At 36.8% G+C, this 18,785-nt stretch overlaps 1 long non-coding RNA gene across 1 annotated transcript; it reads left to right on the top strand.

The window, feature by feature from the left end:
- Window positions 1-8,255: 8,255 nt before the first annotated feature.
- LOC141568303 (uncharacterized) lies at window positions 8,256-18,371 on the top strand. The gene is made up of 3 exons (XR_012491428.1): window positions 8,256-8,395; window positions 9,031-9,551; window positions 18,225-18,371. It is a non-coding gene; the product is annotated as an uncharacterized LOC141568303 (long non-coding RNA).
- The last annotated feature ends 414 nt before the right edge of the window (window positions 18,372-18,785 follow it).

Raw genomic sequence — 18,785 nt, 5'->3', positions numbered from 1 at the left:
AGATCTGAGTGACTAGCCAGGTAAACCATTATTTCCCCTAAAGACCCTCAGATTCTCAGCAGGGAAATGAGAATATAACATGGTGAAATATGTCAGAATGTATCATGAATTACATATCAACATTCAAAGTCTTATGAACAATAATTATCAGGAGAGATGATATAACTAGTTCCAATATGCATTTTGTTTTATAGTACTTATTTTGAAGAATTATTTTTTTAAAATTATAGTTTATTAGGGTGACAATTGTTCATATAGTTACATAGGTTTCAGGTGTACAATTCTGTAGTACATCATCTATATCTCACATTGTGTGTTCACTTCCCAGAGTCAGTTCTCCTTCCATCACCATATATTTGATCCCTTTTACCCTCATCTACCACCTCCCTCGTCCTCACCCTCTGGTAACCATTAAACTATTGTCTGTGTCTATGAGTTTTTGTTTCTTCATTTGTTTGTCTTGTTCCTTTGTTGTTTTCAGTTTTATATACCACATATCAGTGAAATCATATGGTTCTCGACTTTTTCTGTTTGACTTATTTCTCTTAGCATAATAATCTCAATATCCATTCATGTTGTTGCAAATGGCACTATTTCATGTTTTCTTATGGCAGAATAGTATTCTGTTGTGTATATATACCACAAATTCTTTATCTAATCATCTATCGAAGGACACTTTGGTTGTTTCCATGTCTTGGCCACCGTAAATAAAGCTGCAATGAACATCGGAGCACGTATATCTTCACAGATCGATGTTTTCAGATTCTTTGGGTAGATACCCAGGAGAGGGGTTGCTGGGTCATATGGTAATTCTATTCTTAATTTTTTTAGGAACCTCCACACTGCCTTCCATAGCAGCTGCACCAATCTGCATTCCCACCAACAGTGTATGAGTGTTCCTTTTTCTCCACTCCCTGACTTAAGCTTGTGCTACAGGGCAACAATAATCAAAACAGTATGGTAGTGGCAGAAAAACAGATACACAGACCAATGGAATAGAATTGAGAACCCAGAAATAAACCCACATAAATATAGACAGATAATTTTTGACAAAGAAGCCAAAAACATACAAAGGAGAAAAGACAGCATTTTCAATAAATGGTGCTGGGAGAATTGGAAAGCCACGTGGAAAAGAATGACACTAGGCTGCTATCTGTCACCATGTACCAAAACTAACTCAAAATGGATCAAAGACCTAAGCATAAGACCTGAAACAATAAACTGCATGGAAGAAAACATAGGTACTAAACTTATGGACCTTGGGTTCAAAGGGGATTTTATGAATTTGACTTCAAAGGCAAGGGAAGTAAAAGCTAAAATAAATGAATGGGACTATATCAAACTAAAAAGTTTCTGCACAAGAAGCAAAAGAAACCATTGACAAAATAAAGAGGCAACCAACTGAATGGGAGAAGATTTTTGCAAACAGTGCCTCCGATAAGGGGCTAAAATCCAAAATATACAAGGAACTCATGCAACTCAACAATAAAAAAACAAACAATCCAATTGAAAAATGGGCAGAGGACCTGAATAGACATTTCTCCAAAGAGGACATACAAATGGCCACTAGACATGTGATAAAATGTTCAACATAAGTAATCATCAGAGAAATGCAAATAAAAACCAATGGTGTGATATCACCTCACACCAGTTAGAATAGCTATCATCAACAAGACAAATAATAAGTGTTGGAGAGGCTGTGGAGAAAACATAAATTTTTAATAAAACTGGTTAAATATTTTAAACAAGTCACAGAAAAATAAAATAAAAATCACCACAGGTTTTACTACCTAGAGATCATTGTTATTTGTATTAGGTGAATACCACTTCAGACTTTGCTATATGTGTATAATAAACAGCAGCTGGATAGATATGTGGATAGATAGGTAGATAGATGATAGATAGATAGATAGATAGATAGATAGATAGATAGATAGATAGATAGGGCTTTACTAAACTAGGACTATACAATAGGTACATGTTACATTTAAATAAAATATTCAATTTAGTTTTACTTGAATTTAATAGAAGACAAAGTGAAATTGAAGGAATTCTTTAAATTAAGGTAAGTACTTCTTTCAAACGAAAATAAATATCATAGTTTAAAAGTACTTGCTCATTGTATTTAAAAAATTATGAAAAGCTTAAGAGGTTGGAGTAAATTTTTGTTTTTCACATATGCATGTTTCAGTTTTAGACAATATCAGTTGACTCATTTCTATAAAAAAATAGTCTCTTACACCTACACTTCATTTCATTTTTCCCCTTTCTGTCCCAATTTTATTTATATATTATTTTTATATCATCAAAGTATAAAATATCCTCTTCTGTAACAATAATTTCTAAAATTGTTTAATAGTTTTCATTGAAATGGGCTCAGTACTTACTATAATCTTCATAGCTTCTCCATTCCCTGGTCAACTTTGATTCTTTTCTTCTTGGTTTCATGGATTCCACTGGTAAATTTTATTATTCAAGATTAGCTGTATTCCTTGAGCTTGTGCGTGTTTAAAAACCTGCCTGATGCCTTTGTATTTGACTGCTAGCTTAAATATAATATGTTTGGGTTACATTTTCTTTTTGTAGGCATTTCAGGTTTCTATCTGGCATTGAATTGGATGTGGAGAAATCGAGATCTGTCTGCTTTCTTCCCCTGTTGTCAACTGAACCCCACCCTCTGAAACTTGATGTTTGAAAAATTATTTCTTTATCTTTTAATTTCAATACCTTCAGATGAAATATTATATCTCGTAGCAATTATTTACGTATGTTTTTACAACATTGCTGTCTCTTTTTCTGTTAGCCTTACCAACAATGTAACAACAATGGTAATATCAGCAGTTATTATACATTTTTGGATATTTGCTCCATTAAAACAAACATTTAAGGATTCTTAGCATCCATACCAGTGCTGCCCCGTGAATGTTTTGTGATGATGAAAATGTTTTATATCTGTGCTGTCCAGTATAGTAGCCATTAACTACATGTGGCTGTTGAACATTTGAAATGTGCCTAATACTGAGTGCTTCTTTTTATTTAATTTTAATTAATTTAAATTTAAGTAGTCTCATGTGCCAGTTTGTACTGTATTGGATAGTACAGATCTAAATGTTCAGAAGAACCTTAGGTACCAAAAAACTTTATCTAATAGACTCAAGACCAACCTTGCTATATGGTTATCCTGGTCAAGTCACATAAAGTCTTTTCAATGTAGCTTTCCAATTTAAAAATAAAATGTTACATGTGACATTATGGATGGACCTACAGGGCATCAGGTAAGTGGAGTAAGTCAGAATAAAAAAGACAAATGCCATATGATCTCACTTATGTGGAATCTAAAAAACAAAATAAATGAACAAACAAAACAGAAACAGACTCATAGATACAGAGAACAAACTGATGGTTGCCAGAGGTGAGAGGGGTGAGTGGCTGGGTGAAAAAGGTGAAGAGATTAGAAGTATAAATTGGTAGTTAAAAATATTCACGGGAATGTAAAGTACAGCATAGGGAATATAGTCAATAATATTGTAATAACTATGTATAGTGCCAGGTAGGTACTAGACTAATCGGAGAAGATCACTTCATAGGTTATATAAATTTCTAACCACTATGCTGTACACCTGAAACTAATATAAGATAATATTGAATGTCAACTGTAATTGAAAATAAAATAAATAAAAATAAAACGTTACAGTAGTTTTTACTTGTGTGGTAGGAACCTCGATTATAATAATAAATGTAATGTTTAAAATTATTTGGAAGGAACTACTATCTTAATCTAAAGCAGCTTTGTTTTTGTTTGTTTTTCTTATTAATCTTTTCAGTTGTGATTTACTGAGAAGATCCCAAGAATTTTGTCTAAAGTCTTGAGTGCATGGCACAGCCCAGCCACTGAGTGAACACAATATCTTGAGAAAGTAATCTTGAATGTTAATTTTCAACCTTTAGGTGGAGTAGTAATATCACTAATTAATAATATGTAATAATGAGCAATGATGCCCTTTCAAATGGTAAGAAATTATGTATATGTAAACTATTGTAACAATGACAGTAGGAAGAATGTATGGCATGTAGTGTAATGACTGACATCCTGGCAATTGGAAAAGAATGAGCAAAGTTTGGTTAGACATAGTGAAATGCATCCTGTAGAGTGGACAAAATCCTGTATTCTAAATAGCCAACTGGTACCAATAAAGTCTTTCTTTAAGGAACTTTGGCATCACCTTGATGCAGGAGCATAAATTCCTTTACCATATGAACACGTTGCGTTGCCCAAATCAAGAACACGCTTTTGGTTATAGTTTCCTTTATTCTTGATACCATGCTATCTGGTTTTAATATTAATAAGCAAATCTTTCCAATTTTTTTGAACAATTCTGAATAAAGTGGATAATAGCTTTGCCCTAGTCAAGAATATATTTTTTGGTTCAAATACTAGTTGATATATCCATGGTATCTAGTTTAAATATTAATGAACAATATCACTCTGATATTTTTGAGAATTTCTAAATAATAGTTATTTAATATGTGTCATGACATGAACATCCCTGTTTTAAGTAGTGATTTTTTAAAAAAATACACTAAAAAAGCAATCAGGATGAAACTTTCTCAATCTGACTGAATAAAGTTAAAATTCACTGTTTCCAACACTCGTAAATACATATGTATTTGAATTTGAAGATTCAGGCATTAGTAAACTGTTAATCTACCAAAAAAAAGAGATTTATTAGTCCAAAATATTAAATATTCATAATTATAGGCAAGGCAGTGTGTATGAAAGCCAGAATCTATAAATTTGAAAATGCATTTATTGGATCAACTGATGGTTTTGTCCACACAACTGTGTAAACAATTTGCCTGCTTTCCACTAAATTGACCAGATGCTTTGTTGTCATGTAAACACAATCTAAATGAATTCCACAGATTTCCCCGCAAACCTTATTTTAGCTAAGTGTTTCTTGGCTAATCTTATTCCAGGTCTGTTAACAATTTATCCAGAATGATTTGATTGGCTTTCAACTCTTTTGCCATCTCTTATCCATCCTTTATTGGGCAGGCAAATGATGGAGAAAATGATGCAAGTGCAAGCAAATAAACACAGAAAGAAAGGTCTTTGGAAAGTAAGACACTCCCCATAGTTGTTGGCCCTTTCTCAGGAAGGGAGTGGTTAAAAGGGCATGGGAGATTAATGCCCAAACTGACTCCCCATTTATGATGCCTCCTCCTAGGACTTCAGGAATGAGAATCTCTTTCCCCTCTAATGAATATCCCCTCTGTTAACACCTCTACTTCCAAAGTTCTCCAAAGCTTCAGGTAAGTAAAAAATATCAAAATATGTTTTTTAAGTTAATTAAAAATGATACATGATGAATTAATTAAAATTATATAGTCTTTAATAATTTTCATTAATGTTGGCATTCCTGTTGCTTATCCAAACCTTGCTAATGATGAAGGTTCACATGGTCCCCCAATATTTTTTGCTTTGCCCAATGGAGGGGAATAAGAGATGATTGACAAAGTAATGACAAAGTCAGAGTCATGTCGTGCAAGAATACAACTCTTCATATCAATTTCAATTTACTTGATATTTACTGACCCTTTTGAATTTTTGGCTGTCATTCAGAAACAAAGCATAAAACAGGTATTCTCAGAAGTTCAGTCCAATATAAGAGCTATCATAATTTTCCTAATATAGATCCTCTTACATTTTTGCATCCACCCAACTAAGGGTTAAGAATGAAACTGAGAAACATCAGAACCTTGTTAGAAAATACTCATAATCACACCTTGTCTGCACTGTTGAAGCAGCTCAATAAAATGAGTAATTACGTTTCCCACCAGCTACAGTATCACATGATAACATATCAGTTACTAAAACAATATACTATTTTTAAAAATCTTTTAACCAGTTTCATGTAGAGAGTCCAAAGGAGTAGGGAAGTGGAATTTTGTGGACATGACCTTTAATTTCCTAGAGGATGCCTAGATGCCATTGGTATTTCTCTGAGCATTGAGGTCATGCCAGGAAGAATACCGGAATAAGAGCTGCCATCCAGGTCTTTGGGCTCCTGACAGAGAACTCTTTCTGTTACGGCACGCTACTTTTTGCCCTGCTCTTTGATGCTTTCAATATTTATCTCAGGGAGGACAGAGATCTCTTATCACTAACTGTAATACTTATAAATCCTCTAGTAGAATAACAGAAATACAGTGTCAAGGACAATAGAAAGAGTCTCCCTCAACTCTGTTCTGTCTGTTTGTGTGGTATTGCTTCCAGTTCTGGTCACACTGAGTACATTTAAAGGAGAGCAAACAACATGGGAAAGATGCACAGTTATCAAATGATGCTTACAGAATGTATGACAATGTTGGGGTTGACGTCTGAAGATCTTTACTTTCTTACATGCTGTTAAGTAAGTATATTCATAAACTTACACAATGTCCTCAGAACAAAACAAACACCAATAAGGAAAACTTTTGAAAAAATAGTACTAGAAGCTGAATTATGTTCATGAGGGCAGAGAATCTATGTGTCTTGTTTTTTGCTGTGTTACTAGCACCTTATATTTAAAAAATTATCATTAATAAATATTTTTTAAATTAATCAATGAACGCTTGTCAGGGATGTTAGAATTCTTTTTTTTTCTAGTACCAAGTCTGACATTCTATACTTGGCATCATACATAGCAAATCCTTAAAGATTTCCATTAAGAAAATCTTAAATCACAATATTTAATGAAATATTCTCAGAATACTGATTTTATACGTGAATTTTTTTTTAAAAAAGCTTTGATTCTTTCAATATTTTTATTGGGGAATATTGGGGAACAGTATGTTTCTCCATGGCCCATCAGCTCCAAGTCTTTTTCCTTCAATCTAGTTGTAGAAGGCACCGCTCAGCTCCAAGTCCAGTCGCCGTTTTCAATCTCAGTTGCAGGGCGCACAGCCCACTATCCCATGTGGAAATTGAACCAGCAACCTTGTTGTTAAGAGCTCGTGCTCTAACCAACTGAGCCATCCGACCGCCCTTATACATGAGTATTTATGAACATAAATTGCTATTGTGAAACTGTGTTTGATTTTCAAAACAGAAATAAAAAGGGGACGTTATAATATTAAAAACTATAATTTTCTCAATGACCGATTTCATCATTTAAATTTTTCTTTGATTATATTTTTATAGTAAATAACTACCAAACTGAGACTGATAAATTGTTGAAACGTCACAAAGTCATAGAATTTTAGAGTTGCTTGGAATAGGTTAGATCACATGGCCAAATGTTACTCACATGTATTTAATGAGCAAGCTCTATGATCTGCTCTCTGAACAATGGGGTCATGGCCACATTAGGTGAGTTAGGTGATGTGGCTGTTCCCCATCTCAATTATGCAATAATGCTAGTCCCTAAAAAGTGATGAGCAATTCAGATTCCTTTAGTCCTTCTGAGAAAATTATTATCTTATTTAAATATCCTGAACAGTGTTCCACTGAGGTTTTATAACTCATGGCACTTTGTTGAAAAGAACAAAACACAACTTGAATGAAGTCAAATAAAAGCAGGGGGTTTTAGTACATCACAGTATTATAGGAAGTGTTGGATCACAGAGCCACAGGACGAACATGAAAACAGGTGCATCTTGGAAAACTTGGGTCTAGGGATTGGAAAGAAATGGAGACTCATTGTCGTTTTTTTTTCCTTTTGTTCTCCCAGAGTGTTGGCTTTACTGCTTTCTCACTGCCGACCAACAACTTCAACTTAGGGGGTCACATAGCTATGTGCAGCTCCCCAGAGTCACATCTCCTGACTCTGCAAACAAGAATTCATGCTTTTGTTCCACCTTCAGTTCAAGTTTATCCAAGAGAATTCTAATTGAGTCACTTGCATACGCCTTGACCAATCAAACATGGTCAAGGAGAAATGGTACAGTATGAACATGGGGCTGCTGTAAATCCTAAATGGATTCACACATGGAGAAAAGGGAATTGAAGGCATGCTCTTTCCAGAGTGAGTACATTTTATTGGAAACAAAACAATAGGTGTTCCCTATGGAAACAATAAACTGTTTTTAAATATAAGTATATCCCATGCAATATTTAGGGACATACTTAACCTAAAAAATTATTTGTTGTTTATCTGATCTGCAAACTTAACTTAGCACTTTGCATTTTGTGTGTGTGTGTGTGTGTGTGTGTGTGTGTGTGTATTTGTGTATGCGCTAAATTTGTGGACATCCTCACTAATTAACTCATGTTTTCTGGTCATATTTTCATATAAAAAGAAACTTAGGAAACACATGAGTTCTTTGACCTTAATCTTGTAACACCAGAAGGGTGCAGCATCACTTGGCAATGGGGAAATTTGATGCTGGCCAGAGAATTGCCTCAGATCCCACTGTGAGTAGTGTCTTACTTTGCTTGCCCACACATCAGTGATCCAGAACCAAACTGTCAGTTTATGACCACAGAATGTTTGATGTAGGTTTAACATGTTATTTCAAAGCTAGTGTGTTCATTCTTGCAAATTTAACTTTTCTTTATTGCTTTATTGTTGAAGAGCATGAATTAATCAAATATATTTAAAGTTAAGACATGGTTTGATAAGACACATCTGCCTATTAATATATTTGAACTCTTATATTAAAGAAATCTAATTACCTTTGTTAAACCAAGTGTTTTCTATAAATACTACATGTATGTCTACAATTAATATAATAAAGAATTAAAGTTCTGTGGAATGCAGTGTGAGAAATACTAAAAATCCAGCCCTTTCATCTTTAGTTTAGGAAACTGATACAGAAGGATTATGATTTACCCAAGGTCAGTCAGCTAGTAGTAAGAGTAGATAATTGATAAAGTTTTAATAACAAAACAAAGTCCAATGGTAAGAAATTTAAAAACTTGTGTAGTACAAATCCCCGAGAGAATACTCATCAATTTAAATAGTATCGGTAGACTTCAGGTCATTATTACTTAAAAAGTTATGAACTTTGTAGTGTTACCATTTTATTTTCTACATAACAATACCGAAGGAACTGTACAAAGCAAGAGAGATACAGTGGATCTTCAAACAGTCAAGGAAATTCACCGTAGAGGACTTGGAAATCAGCTGGCATCACGGAGCCCTCAAGCCAAAACCAGTGTGCTGAAGTCACTATTCTATCAAGATGCTCTTCTCTAACATCTGTGGACACCAACTGCATGGAAGAGGTCTGAGGCCCTCTTGTACACTGTTAATTATCCTGATCTTGCTATCAGAAGCTGAGCAGATGAGGTCTGAGAATCAAGTTTGTGAACTCATCCTAGAAAAATTGCTACATACCTCATTGATGAATATCACTATGGTCACCTTCGACGTACTCCCCTTGGGAAGACATTCATGGATGCCAGTGCCTAGGCTACCCTTCAAAGCAATTTGGGAACTCTTTTATTGGAATGGCCATCAAAGCTGTCATCATACTACCCTTGATGTCCTGAATGTCATCAAAATGTCTTCCTTTCAATACTTCCTTTATCTCCGGGTAAAGAAAGAAGACGTTGGGGCCCAGATCAGGTAAGTATGGAGGGTGTTCCGATACAGTTATTTATTTACTGCCTAAAAAACTCCCTTGCAGACAGTGCCATGTGAGCTGGTGCATTGTCTTGATGCAAGAGCCATGAATTGTTGGCGAAAATTCAGGTCATTTTCGCCTAACTTTTTCACGCAGCCGTTTGAGCACTTCCAAATAATAAGCTTGGTTAACTGTTTGTCCCGTTGGTACAAATTCATAATGAATAATCCCTCTGATATCAAAAAAGGTTAGCAACAAGTTCAAAAATGAAATTGTCAGAGAACCAACAGTTGGATATACAGTATCTACTGAGTAGTCTCCCAGATTACGCAACAAGGGAAACAAACAATCTAAACTTCTCTTTTTTCTTGAGATAGTACTGGCCTTACACACAGGCAGCGCACACAGTTGTTTACATGTTATGCTTTCAAAATCATTCAAGTCATCAGGGGAAGACAGAAGGTAGACAACATTTTCCAAAGCAACCTCAGGAGGACGCAGGATGAGTAAGGTATATTGATGATGATTTGGTATATCAGCCAAATAAAGTGGCATTAAATTTCCTAAAAGGAAAGCAACTCATATCCAGAGAACCAAGGTAAACTTTTATTTTTAACTTAAATAAGCATAGAGAGAATTAGCTAGCAGACTCCATGTGTAAGATGATCATGTGTTCCAGTTTGGCCTCAACAGTCCCAGTTTAATACTCACTCTCCCAGTGTCAATGTCCCATTTACTTCCAGAGTTGCCCTCTTTGAATTATAAATTACATGGGCCACTTTGATGGGACAATGTGAACTATACTTGTGATATGCCTGAACTGATCTGAAGTTGTTTTGTATTGTTGAAAATTCTATTGTGTACTCGAAAGATGAGGTATTGGTGTGGAAAATAGTGTTTCTGGGGAATCCAGAGGGATGAAAGAAAGACTAAAACCCAGGAAGTGGTCTTTGATATGCAAATAGTCCTTTGAGAACAAAGAAAATAATCAGATTAAAAATATATATATTTGCTTGCTGTGCCCAAGATCAAAACATACAATCACTTGTACACAACATTTTACAAGCCACTGTTGAATCAGGTTACTTTCTTTCCTGATAACATAAGAGTAATGAGTATCTAATGGAATTCTTTTTGACACTGTGATCTGATGTGCTTTGAACAAAAATAATTTCATAGAGAAGGATCAACAAGTAATTCTCCTCTCTTCTACTTCCATGCTGGAATGTTCAGTATTGGAAAAGGACGAGAGGGAGAGCAAATGCTTTCCTACCTGGTCTAACTCATCTGGCCTCCCAAATGGATTGTCTGTGTGTCCATGGATTGTGTCCACCATTCCTGTCTACTGTGTAGTTTTTTCCTGCCAAAGGTCATTGACTTGACACACCCCAACAGCAGTTCATCAGGTCTTGTTCTAAAGGCTGGAGCCAGGGAGAATATAATTGAGCACTTGCCCCTGGCTTCCATTCTAGCCCTTGAGAGACTAAAATCCAGGATGAAGGCAGAGATAGGAAGATACATCCATGAGGATCTTTTCCAGATAGATTTCTTATGTGCGTGTGTGTGTGTATTTTAAAAGATTTTTATTAAAATATAGCTAACATAGAATATTGTATTAGTTTCAGGTGTACACAATAGTTATTCAACATTTATATACCTAAAAGAAGTGATCACCATAAGCCCAACAACCATCTGACACTGTACTATGCTATCACGATATTATTGACTATATTCCCCGTGCTGTACATTACATCCCCGTGACTTATTTGTTTTATAACTGAAAATTCGAACCTCTTATTCTCCTTCAACTTCCCCCCTTTATAATTTTTCAATTACAGTTGACATTCAATATTATTTATTTTATATTAATTTCAGGTGTACAGCATAGTGGTTAGACATTTATGTAATTTAACCACTAGTCTAGTACCCACCTGGCACTATACAAATTTATTACCATACTATTGGCTCTATTCCCTATGCTTTACTTTACACACTTATTACTATTTTGTAACTACAAATTTGTACTTCTTAATGCCTTCACCTTTTTTACCCTGTCTCTCAACTCCCCCCTCATCTAACACCCAGATAAATCTAGTACCCACCTAACACCATAAATAGTTATTATAATATTATTGACTATATTCATTATGCTATACCCTACATCCCCATAACTACTTTGTAACAACCAATTTGTATTTCTTAATCCCTTCCAGTTTTTCACTCACCCTATCAATCCACCTCCTATCTGGTAACCATCAAAATGTTCTCTGTATCTATGAGTTTGTTTTTATTTTATTTATTTGTTTTTTTTGTTCTTTAGATTCCACATATAAGCAAAATCACATTGCATCTGTCTTTCACTGTCTGACATACTTCACTGAGCACAATACCCTCCAGGTCCATCCATGCTGCCACAGATGGCAAGAAACCATTCCCTCCCATGGCTGAGCAACATTCCATTGTATATGTGTACCACCTTCTCTTTATCCATTCATCCATCGATGGACATCCAGGCTGCCTCCACGTCTTGGCAATTATAAACAATGCTGTAATGAACATTTGGATGCACACATCCCCTCAAAGTAGCATTTTGGGTTTCTTTGGATAAATACCCAGAAGTGAAATCACCGAGTCCTTGTTTGTCATGTGTTATAGCCTTTGTTTTAAAATCTATTTGTCTGGTATAAGTATTGCTTCCATGGCCTTTTCTTTTTTCTCGTTTCCATTTTCATGAAATATCTTTTTCCAATCCCTTTATTCTGTCTGTCTTTTGATCTGAAATGTGTCTCTTGTAGGTAGCATATGTAAGGGTCTTCTATTCGTATCCATTTAGCCACTCTATCTTTTGATTGGAACATTTAATCTATTTACATTTAAAGTAATTGTTGATAGGTTTATGTTACTAATAATTAATGCCATTTTGTTATTCATTTTTTTTTTTGGCCTTAATGTAGTCTCTCTAGATTCCCGTAATACTGGTTTTGTAGTGAGGAACTCTTTAGCATTTTCTTGTCTGGGAAACTCTTTTTCTGTCCATCGACTCTAAATGAAAACTTTGCTGGGTAGAGTAATCGTGGTTGTAGGTCATTGGTTTTCATCACTTTGAATGTTTGGTACCAATCCCTTCTGTCCTGCAAAGTTTCTGTTGAGAAATCAGCTGCCAGTCTTATGGGAGCTCCCTATGAAGGTAACTAACTGCTTTTCTCTTGCTCCTTTTAAGGTTCTTTCTTTGTCTTTAACCTTTGGCATTTTAATTATGAAGTGTCTTGGTGTGGGCCTCTTTGGGTTTATCTTGTTTGGGACTCTCTCATTCCTGGGCTTCTATGTCTATTTCCTTCCCCAGGTTAGAGAAGTTTTCAGTCATTATTACTTGAAAGAGGTTTTCAATTCCTTGCACTCTCTCTTCTCTTTCTGGTACTCCTATGATGCAAATATTGTAACACCTTGTATTATACCAGAGAATTCTTAAACCCTTCTCATATTTTTGGATTCTTTTTTTCTTTTTGCTGTTTGATTAGGTGTTTTCTGCTACCTTATCTTCTAAATCACTGACTTGATGTTCTGCTTCATTTAATCATCTGTTGATTCCTTCTAATGTATCCTTCATTTCTGGTATTGTATTCTTCATTTCTAACTGGTCCTTTTTTATATTTTCTATCTCATTTTTATGTTTTCTTTGTTGAAGTTCTCCCTGAGCTAATTGAGCATCCTTATAATCAGTGTTGGGGACTCTGCATCTGGTAAATTGCTTGTCTCCATTTTGTAGAGTTCTTTTTCTGGAGCTTTTAGCTGGTCTTTTATTTGGGAAATGTTTCTTTGTCTCCCCATTTTGGAGGTCTCCTTGTGTTTGTTTTTAAGTATGGCTGCTCCGTCTTCTGGTCTTAGTAGAGTGGCCTTATGCAGTAGGTGTCCTGTGGGACCCAGTGGTGCAGTCTCCCTGGTCACCAGAGTCAGGTGCTCCAGATGTGTCCCTTGTGTGTGTTTTGTATGCCCCCCTGTTATAATTGAGACTTGACTGATGTTTTCATGTCAATGGGAGGGATTGACTCTCAGGCTGATTGGTTGTGAGGACTGGCTCTAACTATTCTGCAGGGCCTGTTGTGCAGTAGGTGACCCTACAGAGAAAGGTTTGCTTTAGTGGGGCTCTGGTGCCTGCCCAGTCTGACCTTTGGATGTGTTATCCTCGCAGGTAGCTAGGTGGTGCTCTAGCCCAGACCAAAGCCTGCCACTGGGCCTGCCAGCTCTGGGGACCAGGGCCACCTGGCATAAACCACAAAGCAATCCACAGATGGCCACCACCTGCACTGTGCTTGGAGGTGTCTTGAGAGGCCAAGCTGCAAACCAAGGTTGGCTCTTGCTAGTGCCGGGTTTAAGGTTGCTCAGCCAGAGGTATGTAACATGCTCAAGGCAGATGCTGCTTGTTTGTGTTTTGTGTACCTTTGAGAGATTTTAGGAAAGTCTGCAGCATGACCCAAGGTAGGCCATTTATACGGTAAAGTCACTGGAAGCAGCTTAGGTGTGCCCAAAAGTTGGATGGGGCATGGTCTCAAGGCACCTCTAGGGTGGGGCAGGTGAAAGGTGATAGCCAATTTGATAGAGACTCAGATATGACGTCTAGTTGTGTCTGCACGCAGGGAGGGGGACGACTCAACAAAGAAACAATGGCTTCTGCCAGTTCCTCCATCTGGGAAAAAGCTGCCCCTCCAGCCTTCACCCTAAAGCTAGAAAATTCAGTTCTTCCCTGTATGTCCCTGCCACCTTTCAAACTGCTCTCCCAGTGCTGGAGCCCAGAGTGAGTGAATCCATCAGCAAGTAAGTTCCTGTGTGGTCCCTTTAAGAGCAGTGCCTGGAAGTTCAGCGGCCACCTTCTCACTCAGCCACAAACTCTGCTGGTTTTCACAGTCAGAAGTTATGGGGACTTCTCTCCCCCACACTGGAACTCTGGGATGCAGAGAGGCTGGGACCCTTCACCCCTCTGGGGCAGGGGGTACCTTGGCAGCTGAGATATCCTTCACAATTTTTAATAGTGACATATGGGTGTGGGACCATCCCGTTCAGTGTCTCTCCTATCAGTCTCAAGGTGGCTTCTTCTATATGTTCATAGCTGTAGGGCTTTGGTTCAGCTAGACTTCAGGCAATTCTCAAAAATGGTTGTTCTGTGGTTTAGTTGTAATTGATGTGGTCCTGAGAGGATGTGAGCGCCGCATTTACCTACTCTGCCATCTTAACCCCCATTCAGATTTCTTGATATTCTGGTATCCGATCTTTATTTGAACACCTGAGATCCTGCTCTTCTTCTTTATGGTTTGGGAATTTAGACAATTATTTCAGGTATGGGTAAGATAGCTGAACCAAAAACCAAAACCAAAAACAAAAACAAAACAGAGCAATGATTACAGGAGATTTTGATTTACAATTGTTATTTAAAATTCAGAAATACAGAACATTCCCAAGAAGATGCTTCCAAGTATATGACTTGGAAAAACACTTATTAAAAATGATCCTCGTGTCCTAGAATTACCCAGCTAACTCATACGTGTAGGTAATATTTCTACAGAGACAAGGACAGACTAATTGTTGGGTTTTGAATAAAACACACTGATGAGCAAAGTAAAAAAGAGAACATTGACCCCTGACAATATTTATCCTGTATCTAGAAAAACATGTTTTATTTATGTTTATTAGCTATTGGGGATTGATTTATCAATTGGCTCTTTGCTACTGCAGTTTCTTGTTTCCATTTACCACTCACCTTCTACTTAGGTTTTATTGAGTGAGAGGCCCTGGAAGATTGAAAAAAAATAAAAATCCAGATTCTAAAGTTCTGATTTGTTGGAAATCTGGATTATAGGAAGACCAGGCCCATTTCAAGCCCTATGACAACCATAATTTTCATGTTTGTGTGTCTCAACATTGAGGACCTATTTGAAGTTGTTTTATTCCAAAGTGTTTTCCAACATTTCTCTTCAACACCTTTGTTAGGTGACTAAAAAAACATCAGAAACAGATCAAAGCTGTGGTTATTTTCACTGTTCTTCACACAATAAACACCTTGGGTATCTGTCTGGTATTTACTATAAAAAGGAAACCTACAACCATCACAACCATTGATATATGCTGCCATTATTTTGAGCTGCTAACACATTTGCCTGCTCTGTCAAGGCATCTGAAAGTTTGAAGCTTGGCAGAGTAATGTTTTTCTTTTTCTTCTTCTATAATCCCAGGGTAAACATTAAGCAGACAGCATTTCTGCTTTGAGCATTAAAGAAAAAAAAAAAAAAGAAAGAAAGACTGAATTTGAAAAGCCTACTAGCACTCTTTGGGGATTTCGGAAAGTGTCGTTTTGGCCGGGACCTGAGTGGAGAAGCTGCCCTTCTGTAGATGGGAGAGGAGCGGTGCCGCATGGCCTCATTCATAACTTCACAGCTACTGCAAATATCAGCTGATGAATATTTATGTTATCCCTGGCTTAGACCCGAAAGACAAACAGGGGAAAAAAAAACGAAAGTTAGGAAAAGGTCGTCTGAACTCTGTGGGATTTCTTACCAACACTTTCCATGCGCGAGCAGTAGCCCTGAATGAAGTCATTCTGTTCAGGGGCCCTGCACAGGAAAACAGAGTCTGTTCATTAGCGCCCCGCACTTTGTTTGAACCTTGTACATTCATGGGGTCCTGAAAGGGAAACCCTTTTCCTTAAGTCAAATGCACAGGATAAAGAGCTACATCATCAACATTATTATTGTTATTATTAGCTAAAGTATTGCAAATTTCTCCTCATCGTATAGTAACTTCATTGGTTCAAGGAGAGAGCAAGCCAGTGAAGGAGAGCTTTTAAATATATAAAAAAGGACAGTCCCAGACCAGGCTAATATTTTATTGATTTACAGTTTCAGAAAAATATCTGTAAGTGTATATAAAAATATAATTACATAACTCTATTACTATCATAGTAGAAAAATTATTTTCTTAAAATATTCTAGTGATTTTAGTTTTATTTCAGGAAAAATATCCCTTGCGCCCCACTGTTTAAGAAATAATCAAATCTTAATCGCTTGGGGTTTCCTATTTAAATTCTGTATCTCTACTTTTAACTATTTCTTTGCCCATCAGAGCCACCTATATCCTCTGCGGCCATTTCTGCCATCTTTACCACTCCCAAGTTGACCCAAGGCTATGGGACTAGAAAAGGAAATACACCAAGATGAGGGGATTTTTCCACCTGCTAATATCTCCGTTATTAGTTTTAGTTCAGGAGAGGAGGCTCAAAATTTGGCTACAGTGAAATTTGTGACCACCTTGAGGATTTCAATGACAGCACATCCTCTGACTTTTTAACATTCACGGAACGGCAGGTGTCTTCAGTGGGGATATCCAAAAGTGTTTCAGTGAGATGAGGAAGGAATGAAAGTGGTTTATGAAGGAAGTGCTTCCAGGAAACATGGGGAAGTGAGAGGGAGGGGGACAAGACACAAAAGGGAAGATGCCAAGTAAGGAAAATTCCAGCCTCAGCTGGATCCTGAAAGGAGTTCTGGAGCATAATTGTACCTGAACATTTGTCCCAACCTGAGGCAAGGGAATTGGGCTTTCACATTCCTGCACAAGTTAGATATTGGCTAAGGACTGCCCACTAGTGGTGTTGGTGGTGCACTGGATGACCAACCACCCCAGTTTGCCTGGGGCTGTCCTACTCTTAGCACTAAAAATGCCACATCTTGAAAAACTTTTCAATCTCATACAAACTGGGCTGGTCATCCTTGAAAGTTGTAAATTCCCAGACGCTCTGGTTTCTCTGAGTAACAAAGTGGCTCCAGGAGTCCAAAGTCAGCCTTCTGATGAGAGAAACAGGTGCAGGCCACATGAAGGAAGGCCCTCCAAAGGGCACATAGACGTGGCGTAGGGAAATTAAGGGCCTTTGGATGGAGCTCAACTGTCCCCTACAGCAGTCACTTCCTATATAACCGGTTCTCTAAGCAACAACTAGGTATTGGTAGAGATGATTTCAGATGTGAGATTGAGGGCAGGAATCTCAGGTAAGGTATTTATTTTATCCTCCACATACATAAAGTTCTCAGTTGTAGTGGGACTTAAAGACTCTGGAATATTGCTTCAACAATAGTCAAGACATACAAGCAGATTTTTGAAGAAAATATTAAAACTTAAATGAAACTGGGCACCAACCCGTAAATTAGAAATTAGCAGAGTGGACTTGAAAATATCTGTAGATGTCAAATGGGTAGGGCATAATAAGTGAACCTCCTCCAACATGCTGCTTTCTTCCATGATGCTGTGATGTCTAATTTTGAAAGTGCATCTCATATATCTGATGAAGACAGAGGGCAAATATTCTCTCCCATTGTCCATGATTGCTGAAATCCCATAATTCTTTTAATTTAACTTCTAAGGGTCAACAATAACTGCCCAAAGTAAGTAGTGAATAATCTGTAAAATACACCTTTTTCTTGCATTCCTTTCATGAGTTATAAACAAAAAAGTTTGATTTTTTTCCCCTTGTGTTCCTTTCTTGGTTTATACAAATAATAGACAGTGAGTGAAAATGGGCCAAATTACTAGCATGGGCAGGTAAACTTGGTAAATGGTGTGAGTGATTTTAACTGTGTGTTGGCAATGACAACAGCCTCATGTTTTAAACATATTTATTCTGTTGTTTTTCTCAGCTTTTCAAGATGTTATGGAGCAAGCTCACCCAGAAGATTTACTGTAGGAGTGTTTCCTTCTGTCTGAAGCAATATATTATCTCTATGAAAGGATGTCTTAGGCAGCCCACCTTGTATCACTGCTTTGGAGAAACAGGGACTCGAAGAAATGGTTTCCAGGTAAATAGTTGTAAAAGTATCTGGCTTGATAGTATAGGGACACAAAGAAGAGAACTCTCACTTCTACTATTGTTTAGTCCTTTGAAAAACTACAATCAAGGAGCTGATAATTCTTAAACTCTTTCTAAAATGTCAGCCAACTGTCTATTTGCTCATGAGTTTAAATTTTCAAAAATATTACCTCAGTCTTTTGCTAAGTTACCACCACAATTAAGCATCAGAATGCTTTTTAGATAATGGGGGGGAAATGAGACCTGAAATATGGAGGAGAAAAAAAATAACAAAAAATGTTTATCGTGAAAAAAAACAAGGGGGTGCCATTTCTGAATTATTTATTATGAATATTTTGGAAAAGGCAAAAGACTGATGGTTGAGTATGGACAAATTCACAAAAATTGAGAA

Source organism: Rhinolophus sinicus, linkage group LG13 (assembly GCF_036562045.2).
Source record: "Rhinolophus sinicus isolate RSC01 linkage group LG13, ASM3656204v1, whole genome shotgun sequence".
In the NCBI taxonomy this organism is placed as follows: domain Eukaryota; kingdom Metazoa; phylum Chordata; class Mammalia; order Chiroptera; family Rhinolophidae; genus Rhinolophus; species Rhinolophus sinicus.
This window is presented reverse-complemented; position numbering and strand designations above follow the sequence as displayed.